This window comes from Ailuropoda melanoleuca, chromosome 7 (assembly GCF_002007445.2).
Source record: "Ailuropoda melanoleuca isolate Jingjing chromosome 7, ASM200744v2, whole genome shotgun sequence".
Taxonomy (NCBI): domain Eukaryota; kingdom Metazoa; phylum Chordata; class Mammalia; order Carnivora; family Ursidae; genus Ailuropoda; species Ailuropoda melanoleuca.
Genome location: NC_048224.1, coordinates 78,936,130 through 78,953,198, shown reverse-complemented (window position 1 = coordinate 78,953,198; position 17,069 = coordinate 78,936,130). Strand labels below are relative to the sequence as shown.

Sequence of the window (17,069 nt, the reverse complement as noted above, 5' to 3'; positions counted from 1 at the left end):
CGATGTGCCGCGCATGCGTCCCGGGTCCCAGAAGGCTCTGCCAGCACGGCCCAGCTCAGCCAGGTGGCTGGAAGGGCGGGGCGTTAGAGAAGGTAAGGGTAAGTGGGCGGATCCTTAGGGCGGGAAGGGGAGGCTGGTGGGAGATTTCACAAGGTCTGAAATTTAAATTATATTTAAAGTTTGGGGATTAAGATTTATGGGATTGAAAGGATTTCGGAATCCTGAATCTATGAAAGTCTAAGCCAAACATGAGTAACACACACTGACTCTTGTGCCAGGCATATAAATTCAGTAAAAGTTAACTCTACAGTAATTAAATTCACCTTACCTGAATTCTCTCTCTCTTTTTTAAAAGAATTTATTGAAGCATATTACGTATTCATACTCAGGTTGGTATTGGGGGGGGGGTCTACATTATATGTCTGAAGCAAAAGAGTTGAATGTTACAAGATGGTGATGAGCGCTCTGAAGGTACTGAAATGCAGCGAAAGAGAATGGTGGAGGGAGGGTCCTACTTCACCCAGGAAGGTAAGGAGTTGACATTTAAACTGAGATTTGAAGGAAAATCTGAAACATAGGGTGAAATCATTCCCAGGTAGGAGAATGTGTAAATGCAAAGGTCCAAAGACAAGAAGGAACTTGGGTGTTCCACGAATTGGCCAAAGCCAGTGTAACCCATGAGGAAGTGAGTAATAAGATGAAAAATAAATTCTCAGGAGGGTCTAGTTAACAAATATCATTATTTTTAAAATTCCTTTTCTCACTTTTTAAAATTTGGATCAGAGTAAAATCTCTGAACTTGTTTAGTATTTTTCTGAAACACTAACCATTTAGCTTTTGTCCTTAATTTGCCTTATGCCATATGTGTATGTATAGATATACACATATACATATATATGTATATATATATAACAAAATTACATATCCCAATTCTGGCAAGTAAAGAAGAAATGGCTCAATTACCAAAAAGAAATGACCCTAAAGGCGCTATGAATTCAATTCAATAAATACATAGGACCTAGATGAAGAAAATTTTAAAGTGCTACTGAGGGAAAATAAAGAAGAGGGAGGGAGCTAGAGAAAGAGAAACTGGAAACAATCAGTGTCCATCAGTACAAATAAATTATGGTCCGTTCACTCAATACTGTACTATGCAACTTATCTGCTGTGAAGGAGATCTAAATGCTGATGTGGAAAGAATTCCAAAATATAACATGTGAAGAAAGCAAAGTGCATTATAGTGCATATAATCCCTTGTAGATGCATGTAAATTTAAACTTTTCTGGTTTTTTTCAGGACAGCGTTCCTGTGAGAGGGAGGCTTTCACTTTTTATTTTGTACTTTTCCAAATGGATTGAAAGTTTCTAATCTTACCCATGTGCTACTGAATATATTAACAGAGATTATTAAGGTAGGGTAATTATGGCCTACTTTTCTGTGCTCACTTGTACCTCTCTGAATTTGCAATTGTAAAAAAAAGAAACAAAATCATCTGAAAATTAGAATAATATGTGGTAGTATGAGGATGGAAATTATTGTACAATTTAAACATTTAAAGCCATTTGTATGTTTTTTAATGTTTACTTAATTATCATATGTTCTATAAAGCTAACTATAAATTATAAGTTAAGTGCTTAAAATCAATATTTTTCAAAAGTTAAAGTAAATATTCAGGTAAGCCTCATCACAAACCTATGTTATAAATGTATGTATATAAGATCAAACATAAACGTTTTCTTTTCATGAAAATGTGAAAGATAATTTCATATATTGAGCTCTTTAATATACTAGAGCCCTGAAAGAATGAAAAGACAGGCTCTGATTTAAATATTTCAATTTCATGGGAAAATAAATACATGCCTGTAGAAGAGTGAGGCATTCTCGCACACCTACAGAGGAACCATGCTGCAGAGTAAAACGTGGAGATTCTTCCCTTCCAAGTAATGCTTGAAAGGAGGGCATCCCCGAAATCCCCCTCTTCTCCTTTGGATGGTTATTTAAGCTTTCTTGCTCTTTGGCTTCCAAAATAAGTGGAAGTCATATAATAGTAGTCCCTGTGGCTTCATCAAAATATAACATGGCATTTAGGAAGCCACGTCTGGTGAGTCATAGAATTTTTAGCCCTCTATACTTTTCAGTGTATTAACAGCAATAGCCTCTATTACTTAGCATTCAAATTTATTGATAATCAGGCTCAATGCTAGATCTTTTTAATATGCTGTTCTTCTCTTGATAACTGCCCTGCAACATAAGGATGATTACCATGTTACCATGTAACTAGTACTCTGTTATTGATGAGTAATCCAAGACTAAGCCTATATGGCTAACCTTAGATCACATAGCTAGTTCTAGCTAAACTGGCAGTTAGTTATCAAATTCTATTATGGCTTCTCAGTTTGGGTTTTGAGTTGTGTACATTTCCCATTTGGAATGTAGGCAAAAACTTGTGTAGCTAAACATTCAAATGTGTTCTGTGCTGGTATTGACTTGACACTGTTCTTAATGTCTTCATACTGACATCAGCATTATTTTTCTAAAACAGATTTGGTCCTATCACTTTTTGCTTTAAAACCCATACTGGTAAGTACTGAAGAAAATAACTGTTTAGTATGGTACGTACAACAAGCCTTCATAATCAGATCTGACATTACTACTCTGGTTTTATTTCTAGCCTTTGCCATTTGCCTGTGATGCAACACTCCAGCCACCTGTGTTTTCTGGGCAACAAACACATCACAAACCATACCTTGGCTCATACAACCCACTCTTCCGGGAGTGTCTGCTCCTGTGAAACTAGTGAAATCCTATTTGTCCTTCCAGCTCCACTCAAATAAATTCTTCTGTTGTACCTTCACAAAGCTCCCCACTTCTCTTGGGCAGAATTATTTCATTCCTCAAGCAGACTCCATAGAACTTAATATACAACACCTATTATAACTTTATAAGATTATCCTTAAAACTGATTTATGTATGTGTTGTTCTCCCCCAGACTCTTAGTACCTGGATAATGGGGACTACGTCACTCGTTTTTGCCTTGCTAGTTTCTGCCACGAGGCTTTGCACTTACTGGCTGCCTTACAAAGGCTTCCTGAATGAAAGTATTGAAATGAAGTTTAGTGGCTTTAGAAGTTAGAGCTCTTAATTGCAATTAATAGAAGCTGACTATGGATGACATAAAGAGGAATTTATTTAACAAGAGGATATTGGAGAAGTCTCAGAATCGATAGGAAGGATGAAGAACCATGCTCGGAAAAGAGGCAGAAACAAAAGGAGATGGGGCACATGTCACAGTTGCCAAAATCACTCCACACAGAAGCTCGTCGTGGACTCTGTCATCATTGCTGCCGAAGGCTGGGATCCGTAACTCACTGCACCCCCACCCGGACCCCACACATAGGGATGCCTCCATGGCACAACTGCCATTGCCGTCTCTGGAGATCATGTTGCTTAAAACTTTGCCGTTCCTGAAGAATTCTCCACTGTCTCTGCTTTTTGTGCCGCTTTCTCTTGTTTCAAAGTCTAGGACAGGTGCTTCTCATTGGCAGAGCTTAGATAACAGATTTGTGCCCATTGTCAGGGGAGCTGAGAAAGTGGACCACTACTGAAAAATAGAAAGAATATTCATAGACTGTATAACCCCCACTCCCACACATACACACCTATGTATATAGCAAATGTCCACCCAGTTTATCCCTTCAGGTGGATAATATTAACATGCACTTTTCTTCTCATACTTACCCTTAAAAAAATATTTTTGTCTAATTTAATGCAATTTATTTACCACATAACCAAAACCTCACTTACTTTATCCCCTAAGGAAAACCTAAAATTGAATCTTTTTCTATTTAGCTCAAAGTCAAATTTCTCTCTGGCTTTGTTATTGTCTTTCTCCAATATCATGTAACTTATGGATTAAACTATAAAGTAACCATCAAAAGCCCATCCTTCAAAAAATGTTGTTCAACAAAGAAAAGACGTAAGAGAAAACAGGGTTAAATGTCAGTTTTTACTTCTGCAACTGTCACAAAGCTGTTACTGGAATATATGATTTCTATTTTTTCCATGATCCTTTCTCTTCAGCCAATATATCCCCTGACCAAAGTTCCTTATCCATTGAGGTGACCCAAAGGGCCATACTGAAAGAAGCAGGGCATCAGATGGATCTGGCTGTATTAAGTGACCGTACTTTCCTTGTAATTTTGCCCCAGGACATGGAAGTCCTAGGAAGTACTCAGGAAATCTTTAGGTTCTGTCCTTACTTCTTTCTAGCTATACCATATAGCAAAACCCAACTTCCCTGTATGGTCAGGATCGGCTACTCTGCACAACCATATGGTTGTTCACCCAGCGCTCCTAGGAGTCTCACCATCCAGTTCAGCTGGGACAACTCTTACTACCCCCGATATGTGTAAGTTCTCTTGGGCCCTGAAACTTTTAATCACAAGATTTAAGCTCTACAATAATGTGCATCTATTCTCATTACATTCAGGAGACAACAGATGTTCAGCAACACAGAATTCCAGAATCAGCACCAGCAGCAGTGCCAGACTTGGAGACAAAGAGCAACATTTTTGTGAGTGGGTAATAAATATAGTAGGAGATGCTGTTCCTACCTACCTCCTTTATCCTCACATCATATATTCTGGCTACGGGAGAAACAGGACAAATACTGAACTCCAATTTAGAGGATAGCAGGTACCCTAAACTTATGAGACATTGTCTTCTGGCTGTTGTGGTAATAAATCATGAATAGCTTCAATCACTATTTTGTAGTTGCTTCTTCCTAATGGAATGTATCATAAGACTAATGAATTTCATAGACATTACATTATTTCTTTCACTATAAAGCAATTTCCTAGGTAAGAAGTGACGTTGCATGTGAAATTATGGTGGTAAATAAGGCATTCAGTAAGTGAATGGATGGTAGAAAAAGGAGGCAAATTCCAGTTCAGTAGAACAAAATATTTCTCCCTACATGAGGGAGGGAATCTAATTACTCAAAGGCTGCTAGTCCTTCTGGGCTATGTTCATAAACTAGACATTCAGATTTGGCTGCAGCTGGCAAATTTGGGCACTCCACAAAAGTGGTGGGCAGGTAAAAGGAAATTCACATTGTTGCAACTGCCACCATCATCCTTTTACTTTGTTCATGGGCCCAAGTGAACAAACTTGTTGGTGGTTAGGAAGAAGGATGTCTGACATCCATAGAGCTGGTCATTTTGTTCATCTGATTATTAAGAACTTCCATTGCAGTGGAGGCCACATGGTCCTCCAAACCCTTGCCGTTAGTAGGCGTATTATTCCAGAGTGCCCACAGGTGATAATTTGATTAACTTTTCTAGTCATTGCATGTCATAGGCTGCCCAAATCCCATCCCTTAATATTAACCAGTTTTATTTTTTCAGCACCAATTAGACCAGATAGAAAACACTAGATTTCCCCCTCTTTTTCTGAAGGATTAGTTTCTATTGGACAAATCAAAGAATCCTTGCAAAAACGGGAGACTCAAGCTCAGAAAATAGGCAGAAATGGAGGGAAGCCATGTAGCCAAACCCATGGTTGAAATTATTCCAAGATCAATTTGTTGAAGTCACCAGCCCCCAAGCTGAACCCAAGATTTTTTGATTGATTCTATACATTGTGCCTACCACTAGCCATATTGGCACTGCTGCCATTGGAAACAGCTGTGCCACAGACACCACCTCTGGGAAAAGTTCTCCATGGCATCAGTTCCTTTGTGTCCTTCGATTGTGTTTCTATGTTTGTGTGTCTGATTAGTTGAACCCAAAGCATATACCCATGTTCTGGTTTCTAGAAAAGCTGAGAAATCGAGTATGAGAGTTTTAGCTTTCATTTTTAGTTAAATCAGTTGCCCTGTGGAAGTCCTCCTACTCCTAGCATGTTCTGTCTTTGCTGCATATTTCTCCCAGGGACTTTGCAGTAATGATCACACATTTCCTACGCATCTTTAATAAGAACTTCCTAGCCCTTTCTTCATACCTCTTATTATTTTTTTAAGATTTTATTTGTTTATTTGATACAGAGAGAGAGAACACAAGAATGGTAAGTGTGGGGGCAGAGGGAGAGAGAGAAGCAGACTCCCTGCTGAGCAGGGAGCCCAAGGCAGAGCTCCATCCCAGGACCCTGAGATCATGACCTGAGCTGAAGGCAGGTGCTTAACCGACTGAGCCACCCAGGTGCCCCATTCATTTTTATTATTTGCCTTTACTGCTCAGTCCTCAATTTTTTAGGCATTGAGGCTTCTCACATTGAAATATGTCATGATTTCTCTGTTCTCTTTGGTACTCCATGAATTTTGAAACCTGTCTCAAGTTTCTCATTTTCTTTTTTATTCAGGCATATGTCTTGCAGTGGTTCTTATCCTTCACTTTGTCCTTAAAATTCTCTGGAACCGTAGCAATCATGGGTGTAATGATCTCACACCTTTTTAGCAAAAAAATGATTTCAAATCTTCAAATGAAATTGGCAGGACATATAACAGTGTGGCTGATCTGACTGAGGCATGGGTCAGGCCTCCTGCCCTTTCTCCACTAAGTACAGCCCCTTCTTCATCTGTGCGGCCTCCTCTAGGCTGCCTGTAGCCCTTGGAGTTTGGGGTTGCAAAGTAACTGACATGGTAACTTATTGGAAGGATGTGAATGCTGAAAGGACTGCAGGGAAGGCTGAAGACTCACCTGGGAACCAGCAGTAATAGATCTCAGTGGTTAGAACCACTTGGTGTTTAGGACACTCCTGCTAGTTCTGTGTGTGTGTGTGTGTGTGTGTGTGTGTGTGTGTGCGTGTGCGTGTTTTCTTTTTTGTTTTGTTTTTAGTTTTGCCTTTACTCAACATTAAAAGTCCTGAAGCAAGTCCACTTTGGCCACATGCCCATCCACTGGTCAGGACATTATGATTTATCATCCCAACCCAATAGCACGCAACACCAGAAAGGTAATTCTGGCCAACCTAACAGCTATAAATTTGTGGTCTGGGTGACAGATAAGGAAGCAATCTATATAAGAAAGGTGCAAAATCAACTAGGTAGTAAAGATATTAGTTATAACCACAGCACAGGGCAGAGGTAGGGACTGTCCTGAAGATTTCATTAACTTTGAGCTGACAGCAGAGGTTAATTACAACTGGGTGGGTGGGGTAAGAGATATAATTAGGCAATTATATTTAGGAAGGAGCTATAGTAAGAGTTGTGTCAGAAATTATAGTAAAAATAAAATGGCTAAGAATAGCCAGATGAAACCATTCATGAGAAAATGCAAGGATTTGAAAGCCTCCCCTTTATACAAACAGGTTTGGTATATTAACAGGCAGCTCCCGTCGTTATTCTGGAAATTACCACTAGGTTCCAGGTCCCTGCCCAGGATCTCTGATCATCACCTGAAATTTTTTGAGTAAACGGATGATAAAAGACTTAGTAACTCCAGGAAGATGTAAAAATAACCAGAGAAAAAAGAATGATAAAATCAAACCCTTGGAATCAGAATATCTATGCCAAATTTAGAAGGTTAAGGGCAAATCTAGGTGACCACAGCAGCAGAAAATAAATGAAAAAGAAAATGGGAAATTTGAGCAGTATATAATCATCTGAAAAACGTGTGTTGTCTTCTTTTTAAATCCGATATATTAAATTTGGGATATTAAACTTATAATTTTAATTCAAAATATCCTTTATGATTTTAAATTTAATAGGTACATTATTTGATAAATTTTTAACAGTATTTATAAGTTTAAATAAATCTGAATCATCAAATCTTTATTAGGTTTATAAGTGTCATTTAAGTACTTAAGAAAATTTTGTGTTAGATTTGTAACTCCACTTACCTTTTTAAAGTACTTTAGGAGCGCCTGGGTGGCACAGCGGTTAAGCGTCTGCCTTCGGCTCACGGCGTGATCCCGGCGTTATGGGATCGAGCCCCACATCAGGCTCCTCCGCTATGAGCCTGCTTCTTCCTCTCCCACTCCCCCTGCTTGTGTTCCCTCTCTCGCTGGCTGTCTCTACCTCTGTCGAATAAATAAATTTAAAAAATCTTAAAAAAAAAGTGTTAAAGTACTTTAGAAAACCAGATATATTAAATATTTTAAGTTAAAAACTTTCAGATAATTAAAACAATCACATTTACAAAGACCTTAAATTATTTAGGAGAACATACAGTTTGCATGACTTTCCTATGACATGTTTAACATAATATATAACTTAAATTAATAAGCTGTACTTAAATGCTTGGGGAAATTTAATATCTGACATTCAGAAACTAATTGAATATTAATTAACAATCACTAGATTTGTAAGTGGATTTACTTATATATATAAATTATATCTACAACTTACATTGAAAATTTTGTTATGTTGACTATTGATGAAAATGAATGCAAATGTAAGGATTTCTTTCTGCATGCAAAAGCTATCCATATACATTTAAGAAAAAAAAAACACCAAAAAAAAAACCCCACCTCAATTATCAAAAGATAATTCTCCAAAACAATTGATGTATCATTACCAGAGGAAGGGAGAATGGTGCTTGATGGCCCACAAGTTACAGAAGTCCCCCACGCCGCCCCTGATGCAGAAATGCAAGACCCTTAGACCTCCGTGGAGCCCATTCGAAAACCTCTAGTGAAGTGTCACGTGCTCTGGTCTTGGAGTCAGAAAACTCGGTTTGAGTCTCACCTTTCCACGGTATGACATTGGACACCTCCCCTTTTGCCTGCAAGTCTTAGTCTCACCTGCAAACTACTGCAGCCCCACCAACTTACTGAGTAAGGAGGATCTGATGAAATAAAATGTGTGCGGGGTGTCATATATAATCTGTAAAGTAACGCATACTTGCCACATTTATTCTGAGCTATCGGACACCACCATCAGTGGAACAAAACAATCATCTTTCATTTTTGCCCATCTCATGCAGTGGTTTCACATTTTCAGGCAAAGCACCATATCCTCTTTCAGCTTCAAGTTTCATCTGGCACACACATAAATACACACTTTAATAGTAAGGTGTGAGCAGGGGCACTGGGGTGGCTCAGTCAGTTAAACATCTGCCTTCGGCTCAGGTCATGATCCCAGGGTCCTGGGATGGAGCCCGGTGTCAGGCTCTCTGCTCCGCAAGGAGTCTGCTTCTCCCTCTCCCCCCTGCTCATGCTCTCTGTCTCTCCTGCTATTTCTCTCTGTCTCTCTCTCAAATAAATAAATAAAATCTTAAAAAAAAATAGTAAACTGTAAGCATCCATGTACTTCCTGGAGCGCTGTTTGTGGCCTCTTTCCCTATATAGATGCATGTATTTTCCAGAAGCAAGCTTCTAATTATGTGTGTCTATCCCTGTGGTCCTCATCTGCAGGGGTGCCAGCTAGCCTCTCTCATTTAACACTGACCACATTTAATTACTGGGTAGTAATGTCTTCAATTTAAATAGCCACAGTTAAAACTTTCATTGTTCAACTTCTATGCCGCAGCTTTAGGATATAAACTATATTGTTTCCCTTCATTTGATTTGGCCTCCTCTGTTGCCATTCTGCATAGACCTGACAGCCTTCCTCTTTTAATTGATTGCTATTGATTTTCTTTTCGGGATATATGAGCCCATGACCTCTGAGCAGAATTAAGCAGTCCACCTGTCACAGGGAATCTGATTTCTGTTGAACTCCTTCTGCTTGAGCTTCCCACCTATCTGCGCCATGCCTTGGCCGCTCTGTCCCCTCTGCCTAGAACACATTCCTTTCTTCCCTTGGCTACCAGCATGTAGTCATTCTTTTACTCTTCTCCGGAGCCTCATCTTCCAGAAATGTTCCCAGCCAGGCCAGGTGGCCCTTCCATGTGCTTGCAAATCCCCTTACAGATGGTTCTGTAATTGCACATCTCCCATATACATCATTATCAATATATTTTTATTATTCTCACTAATCTGTGATCTCCCTGAGGCTAGAAACAATCTCATTTATCTTTGAATACTTGGCACTTGATGCAGTTTCTGAAATGTAGTGGGAGTTTATTAAACATTTTTGGAGCCAATTAAAAATTAATATGAATAAATGGATAGACTGATTTATTTAAATAAACCGTGACCCAAATTGAAGAAAAATCTATTCTCTTCTAAACCAAACTGAAGACATTGCATTTCTATTTTTGGCTGAAGGTCCTCACCCTGAATTCAGTTATCTGGAGGAGAAGCTTACAGTTACCTTTGGCTTGCCTCCGTGACTCCCCTCACTTTCTCTAGTAACAAATCACTTATTGGAATCCTGCAGATCTTACCTCCACAGTATCTATGGCATCTAGCTTCTCCTTTCAATTTCCACTGCTTTCTCCTTTATTCAAGCCCTGACTTATCTCAACAATTTATCAGTCACCTCCCTTCTTTCTCCTTTACAGTTCATTATCAAATAGTCTCTTTCTTAGCACATTGGTACCATTATTCCCCTACAGTTCTTGATATTTCTCCATGCAGTGATTTATCACTTTGAATCAAAACCTTTAATGAATCCCTTGTCCAAAATGTAGAGTGATGGTTTCTCACAATTTGAAAAACTATCACCCCCTCTCAGGTAAAATATTTTGAGAATGTGCTGTCTACAGACATACATATATTTATAAATGCATATTTAAGTTATGACTGTCCTAATATATTAGATAAGTTCTTAAACAGGCATAAAAATGTAAAAAGTTGAGCTAAGAAATAGTAAAAGATATTCAAATAATTACTTTATTAATGTTTCCAAGAATGTTCTAGCTCTCTAAATTTTTATCATTAATATTCTATATATTTATTTAGGTAGCTCATAATGTATAATTTGTGCCTGTTTTATGAGTACAGTTTATGTGCCTTTATTCATATTTATGGCATATATATGACTCATTATTTTTGAAAACTTTGGTTAATACTTTATGGTACAGTAACTGAAGTCGCTGTTCTTGTTCCAAGCTCAGTTTATTTCAATACCTACTTTAAGGGCTATCATGACAAAAAGAAAAAAAAAAAAGTCTTAAGATTTCACAAAGGCATCATGTATCTCATACCATTCATGAGAGGGTTCATTTAAAATTGGATCTATATCCATATTTCAAATATCACTTTTTGGAGCAGTTGTTTCTTGCTGGAATGGTGTTTTGTAACATGGCCGATGAATGTCTTGCATTTAGTATAAAAGGAATGTCACCCCTGCCACTTTTTCTTTATCTGTGATTGGATCCTAAGTCTTGTCTCCAACCTGTGGGTTCTTGGAAGGAATCCTTTAAAACTGTGTCATTTTGTGAGCATGCCCTTAGTTAAAATTAGATGACGTAGTCTATAAATCCAGCTACCTGGGCCCCCAAAGCTGCAAACTCCCTGAGAGGTAGATAGCGTGTTGCAGTGAGCAGCTCACCCAAAACTAGCAAAGAGGGAGGGGCCTCTCCTAACCTCTCAGCATTCCGGGGCACCCACTCTTCCCTCAGGATGCCTCTCCTGCTGGACATGAAATAAGACATGTGACCTTGAACTATGGTCAGTGAGAGAACCAGTTAAGAGAGTAAATTTTAGTAAGGCTTTTTTTTTTTTTTTTTTTTTTTTTTTTTTTTTTTAGTTTTTAAGAATAAAAATGAAAACTCACTGAAGTTTCGATGTCTCCTCACACCGCAGTGCGTTCTCTTACATCCCTCCCGGAGTTGACACCCCACCTTGGGGAATTCTTGTGTGGAGGATCAAATCCATACGGCTGTCTCTGGCTCCCGGGTACTCTGTGGTTTGACCCCAAGCCATCTGAGAAAGAAAGCCTTCTATTTCACTCACACAGCTGCCCCATCTTTATTTTATGCTGCACTCCAGGTAGTTTACTCCTTATTTCTAAACATGCCAATATTTTTGTCCCAACAACACACAGGCCTTCCCCTCTGCCTTGAATGTTCTCCCCATTTGACCTCAGTGTCTCCACCTATCAGGTTCCTCATCCATGAAACCTCTTTGCATTTGGGTATAGTTCCTTATTAACCTCATCTGAACAAAAGTTCATAGAACTTGAAGATTCTCTTTGAATTAGAAATAATTTTGTGCATGTATTATTTCTTCTATGAGCAGATTATAAACACCTTAAGAAAAGACACTGCGTCTTATTAATGTTTCTGTTCCTAACAATTATCCTACAGATTTCTTGGCACGCAGTACGCGTGCATTAAGGAGGCCTTGTGATACTATAGACCAGTGTGAAGTTGGGAATCACACAGACCTGACTCACAGAAGAATTAGCATTTCTGTGAACATTTTGGAAACAAAATCACCTGCCATCATTTAGGGCTGCCCAATAAGAGACCGGTTATACATTCATTCTCACTGGAAGCGCTAAAGCAGGAGTCAGCTGCAATCCCTCAGGGAGATACAGAAGCGACTTCCCCATTTGGTGGAACATCAAATTGAAGTTCCTTTCAGTGGCATGACTCTGTGATTTGGAGGAGAAAGAAATACCAAATCTCTGAAGGCCATTTCCAAGGAGAATGCTGTTCTATTTTGAAGTCATCTGCTATATCTCAATCGAGATTAACCATTTCCATTCTTATTTATTGACTAATACTTACAGAAGATACTGAATTAAAATTAGATGTGATTTCAGATTTTAATAGGTTTGGTCATGTCACATAGTAACTAGTTTTACATATTAACCATTTCAGTAATTGATCACATACAAGCTGATTTTAGAGGACTGGCTGTGCTGTTGATGACAAGAATTATTAAATCGATGAATTCAGTGTGATATCATCCAGCCACATTCGGGAGACACAGACACCGAAGGAAATTTAGGTAATGGAAGTTATATCATTTTTTGCAGGGCTGGGTTTGTCACCTTCCATACTCCGTTTTGACCATGTAGCAGTCCGAAAAAATAGTTGCAAACATGGTTGATGACTAAGACTGTTACTCACCTACCAGCATTAAAGTATAAAATACACACACATCTATGGCGCTTGAAATACTCATCCTTAGAGTCTCTTCTGAGAGATAATGTAGCAGTGCACTTTTTAACTAAAGCTGATGTTCCCCGAAGGTACCCCATAGTAATTTTTGGTATTCTCGTAGTCTAGCTTGGGAAACACAAAGGATGGGTTACTGCGTTAAGAATAGTAAGAGTGAAAAATGACTAAGGACCTTGAAGCTGCTTAAAAAATAGAGAAACACACATGATGTGGAGGAGATGGAGGACGGGTCACATTAATTCAGAGTCATTCATCATGACTACACTATGCATGACCACCCTTAGCTCCTTATGAACCCCAGCCCTGGGAGTGCATGGTCCAGCAGCAGTCAGAACTGGCCTTTTGGAATATTCTAAATCCTGCCACCTTTGGACACCAGAGAATTCACCTATCAGTGAGTCAAATCAAAGAGTACAAACAGTTCTCCACTTTATTTAACCAAACCCTTTATTTTACACTTATCTACCATGTTCACTCAATCCTCTCCCCTATTTAATTTCCCCCAGTGCAGCGGAAAGGAAAATTAAGTAACCCAGGATTCAGCAAACCACAGGGTAAGCTTTTTAAAAGTGTTGATTTTTGATCTTTGGCACAGACCCACTGCATCTCTTAAGAGTGAGAAGGAGGAAGGTCCATGCTAAAAAGGAAAAAATGAATAAGGAAGGAGAGGAAAAAAGAAAAAGAGAAAGTTTCAAAAGGAAGGAAGGAGGAAAGAAAATGCTCTCTATGTAATTTTTACTATTGATCAATTTTGGGCATCTCGAATCCAGTGGTTTTTCGGGCGTGGTTCCTCCACCAGGAACTTCAGCAGCATCTGGAAACTTCCTAGAAATGCAAATTCTTAGACCCCACCCGACCCCCGCCCTAGACATCAGAAGCTCTGAGGTGGGGGCTCAGCAGTCTGTGTTTCAGCAAGTCCTCCAAGCGACTCTGGGACACACACACTAAGGTCCAGGTTCTACTGCGCTGGCCTGAAGCGTGTGTTTTCCAGGGAAGGCATACCCAAATAGAAAAGGCCCTGAGAGGAAACTTCATCCCTGCCCTAATTTTGCTCCCCAACTCTGGTTCTCACAGTCTTAGGGAGATAGTAAAAAAAATAAATAAATGAACATATAAAAAGTTGAGTTTGTATTATGGTTATCACATACACGCCTCCACGATTTTTCTTGTTTGTAGTAAGATGACTAGAGGTTAAAGAGCACGTGTTACTCATCTGTATGACCCACTGCAGAAATCAGCATAATGCCTACACATTCATAAATATTTGTCAATGAACAAATAAGCTATTGTCTTACAGAAAGCAAGTTTTCTGTTTGGAATTTGCAAACACACCCAGTTAGGGTGGCGGATCTTTAACTTCTGTTCTGTGGGCACATGCTCACCTAATGTTACAAACATGGCATGTGTATTTATAGCTTAAGTGGCATGGAAGCTAATTACACAGTCAAGAAAAGCAATTCAAATTAAGTATCCTACTAATGTGGGATCAATAGCATAATTTTCCTATCTGGAGGAAAATCAGATTCTCAGTTCAGTCCTAAATTCTTAAAACACATTCAGTAATCATAGTTAATAATGATAGTGATATCAGGTAAAGATTTACCTTTAGGTAAAGAGTCATCAGAAAATTTTGAATCATTCCTGGCAACCTAAAACAACTTTATGCTGGCCAGAAAATTGGAGAATTGGGACACCTGGGTGGCTCAGTTGGTTTAGCGTCTGCCTTCGACTCGGGTCATGATCCCAGGGTCCTAGGATTGAGTCCCACATCGGGCTCCCTGCTCAGTGGGGAGTCTGCTTCTCCCTTTGCCTGCCACTCCCCCTGCTTGCACACATGCTCTCTCTCTGACAAATAAATAACCTAAAAAAAAAAGAAAATTGGAAAATATTTGCTAATAACTAACATACTAGAAGAAGTACATTACAGGTTATTATGAAATATGGATTTTGAAAATGCTAAGATCATAAAATCAAATACAGATGGTTAAGAGCAATTTTTTTCATGATCACAGATTTATGGCCTAGTTAATCAATATTTGAATTATATGTGTGTAGCTCAGTTGTTAAACAATTTCCCTACAAACTACAAATTAATATTAATGAGAAACCCAATAGCATTCAGCAGCAGCATTCTGTCACTGTGCCAGAGTAATCATTGATTTTAATCTTAAATATTAATGCAATGCAATTTTTCGTCAGCTTAAAGCAATAATTGCACAGAAACAGCAAGACCTAAGTCAGGTTAGATTCTGTTGTAGGAGATTTGATAGCAAAGCTGTCAACAGTGACTGGTTAGCAAAATTTGAATTGTGCTTTCCAGCAATTGGCATATGATTATGAATGATTACATCCCTCATAATGAATAGCTGACCCCGGGGGTTATTCGGTTTGCAGTTTTCAGCCCGTCTGTTTAAAGAGCTGCCTGGTGTCGGAGATGGAGTGCTTCCTTCTGAGCAAGAAATTTGACCATGAGACTAAGGAACAGAACCACCAAACCAGCCGGCGCTTCATACCAGGAGGGAGAAGAGCAGAGAAGAGATGGGGAGGAGTGACTCTAGGTGAAAAGCGACATTTGTGAAGTCCCAGCATCTCGGTGTGAGAGGCCTGATAAAATATGGACCGTGTATTATTGAGCTCAGCCGTACTCTTGATGTCTGAAAGAGGGAAAACAGTGTGCTCAAATACTCTCGGGTTAGAGAAAACAGACTTCTCTTTCATCAAGACGAGAGGATTCCAAAGCCTGATCAACAGATTATAGACCAAAAACAACCAGATCCTGTCACCCCAGGCAGGGGCCCAAGCCAGACCCACCTCTCTCTGGGACCTCAGACCTAGAAAACATGATCAGATGGGTGACGATATCCAAGGAGATATCCTCTCTGTTTCTCCTGTATAACTCTAGGCCGGCTCTTCGGAGTCCGGTTTTAAAGTCTATCTCCTTCCTATTTTTTAGGGTAAAGTATAGGCAGCATCATTATTCCTGTTATCAACAATGAAAAGCTTATAAATCCCTAGCCTCTGATAGGAAATCGATGTCAAAACAAAAATTAACTCATGAGATACATGTCTACATATTTTCCATACTTGACACAGATTTATGATGGAATTTTAAACTGAGAAAATCTTTTAAACTTATTGAATTGATGTTCCTCATCTGCATTTAACTTTCTGAAGCAATGTAAATTTTTTGTAAACTCTAATGAAGTTAATATCAGCCTTTTTTAAAAAAATGAAAACACCATAAAGCGCCATGAGTTTGTTTTAATTCCATATGTCACTTAGCTTCTATTTCTGAAGAAATACATGTCAATTCACAGGATAATTTTCTTAAAAAATAGAAATTAACCTCAATTGTTGAAATTATATCTTTCAAAAGGTATGAGATAATTTAAAGTATGTGTAGCGAAAGAACATCTTGTCAACTACCTATAACTCCTTATAAGCATAACATTAATGATTTAATAATAAAGCTCTTCCCCACTAGAGAGAGGAGAATAGAATACAGATATTGGAAAGAAAAATTAATGCATATTATAGAGCCTAATATTTCCATTTGTTACCAGTAGGAGGCAAATAATATACTTTGATAAAGTCTTATGTTTAATTCAAAGAAAGTACTTTTCCCCAATTCCTCATATAGTATTTGAATTGTGATGAGAAATAAACCTATCCACACTATTTCTACCTTTAAAATGCTATAATAATTGTGTGTACTTATATAATATCTTGAATTTTGGTCTACTATATGGAACTTTGATTATTCAGTGGGTGAATCGTACATTAAATGTATTTTGGGAAAAGGTAGAGTAGAAATATTAAATGAAATTTATGATTATGGGAATATTAATGTGAACATATTTTATACATTTGTATATAAATTTTTGTGATACATAGATGGTCATATATATATATATATACATTATATATTTATAAATGATAATTTAAGTAAGGAGAAAAATACCAGATTGTTTCAGAAGTGGGAGAGATTGTGTGGGGAAAGGCAGAATGCACAGGAAAAAAAAAAGGGCTTCACTAAAAATAAACACCAGCAAATCTTATTTCTGTAAAATATGAATGTGTGGGTAGACAAATTAGAGATAAAAGTTCTAGCTATAG

At 38.4% G+C, this 17,069-nt stretch overlaps 1 long non-coding RNA gene across 4 annotated transcripts; it reads left to right on the top strand.

Annotated features, from left to right (window-relative positions):
• Positions 1 to 9: 9 nt before the first annotated feature.
• LOC109490720 lies at positions 10 to 16,514 on the top strand. Of its 4 annotated transcripts, none has more exons than XR_004626707.1 (8): positions 10 to 92; positions 1,297 to 1,411; positions 2,543 to 2,580; positions 2,672 to 4,408; positions 4,490 to 4,573; positions 12,651 to 12,780; positions 13,460 to 13,507; positions 15,348 to 16,514. It is a non-coding gene; the product is annotated as an uncharacterized LOC109490720 (long non-coding RNA). The 4 variants fall into 4 exon arrangements; XR_002144091.2 differs by adding an exon at positions 356 to 389 and having other exon boundaries at positions 44 to 92; positions 2,672 to 4,695; XR_004626706.1 differs by having other exon boundaries at positions 2,672 to 4,573.
• The last annotated feature ends 555 nt before the right edge of the window (positions 16,515 to 17,069 follow it).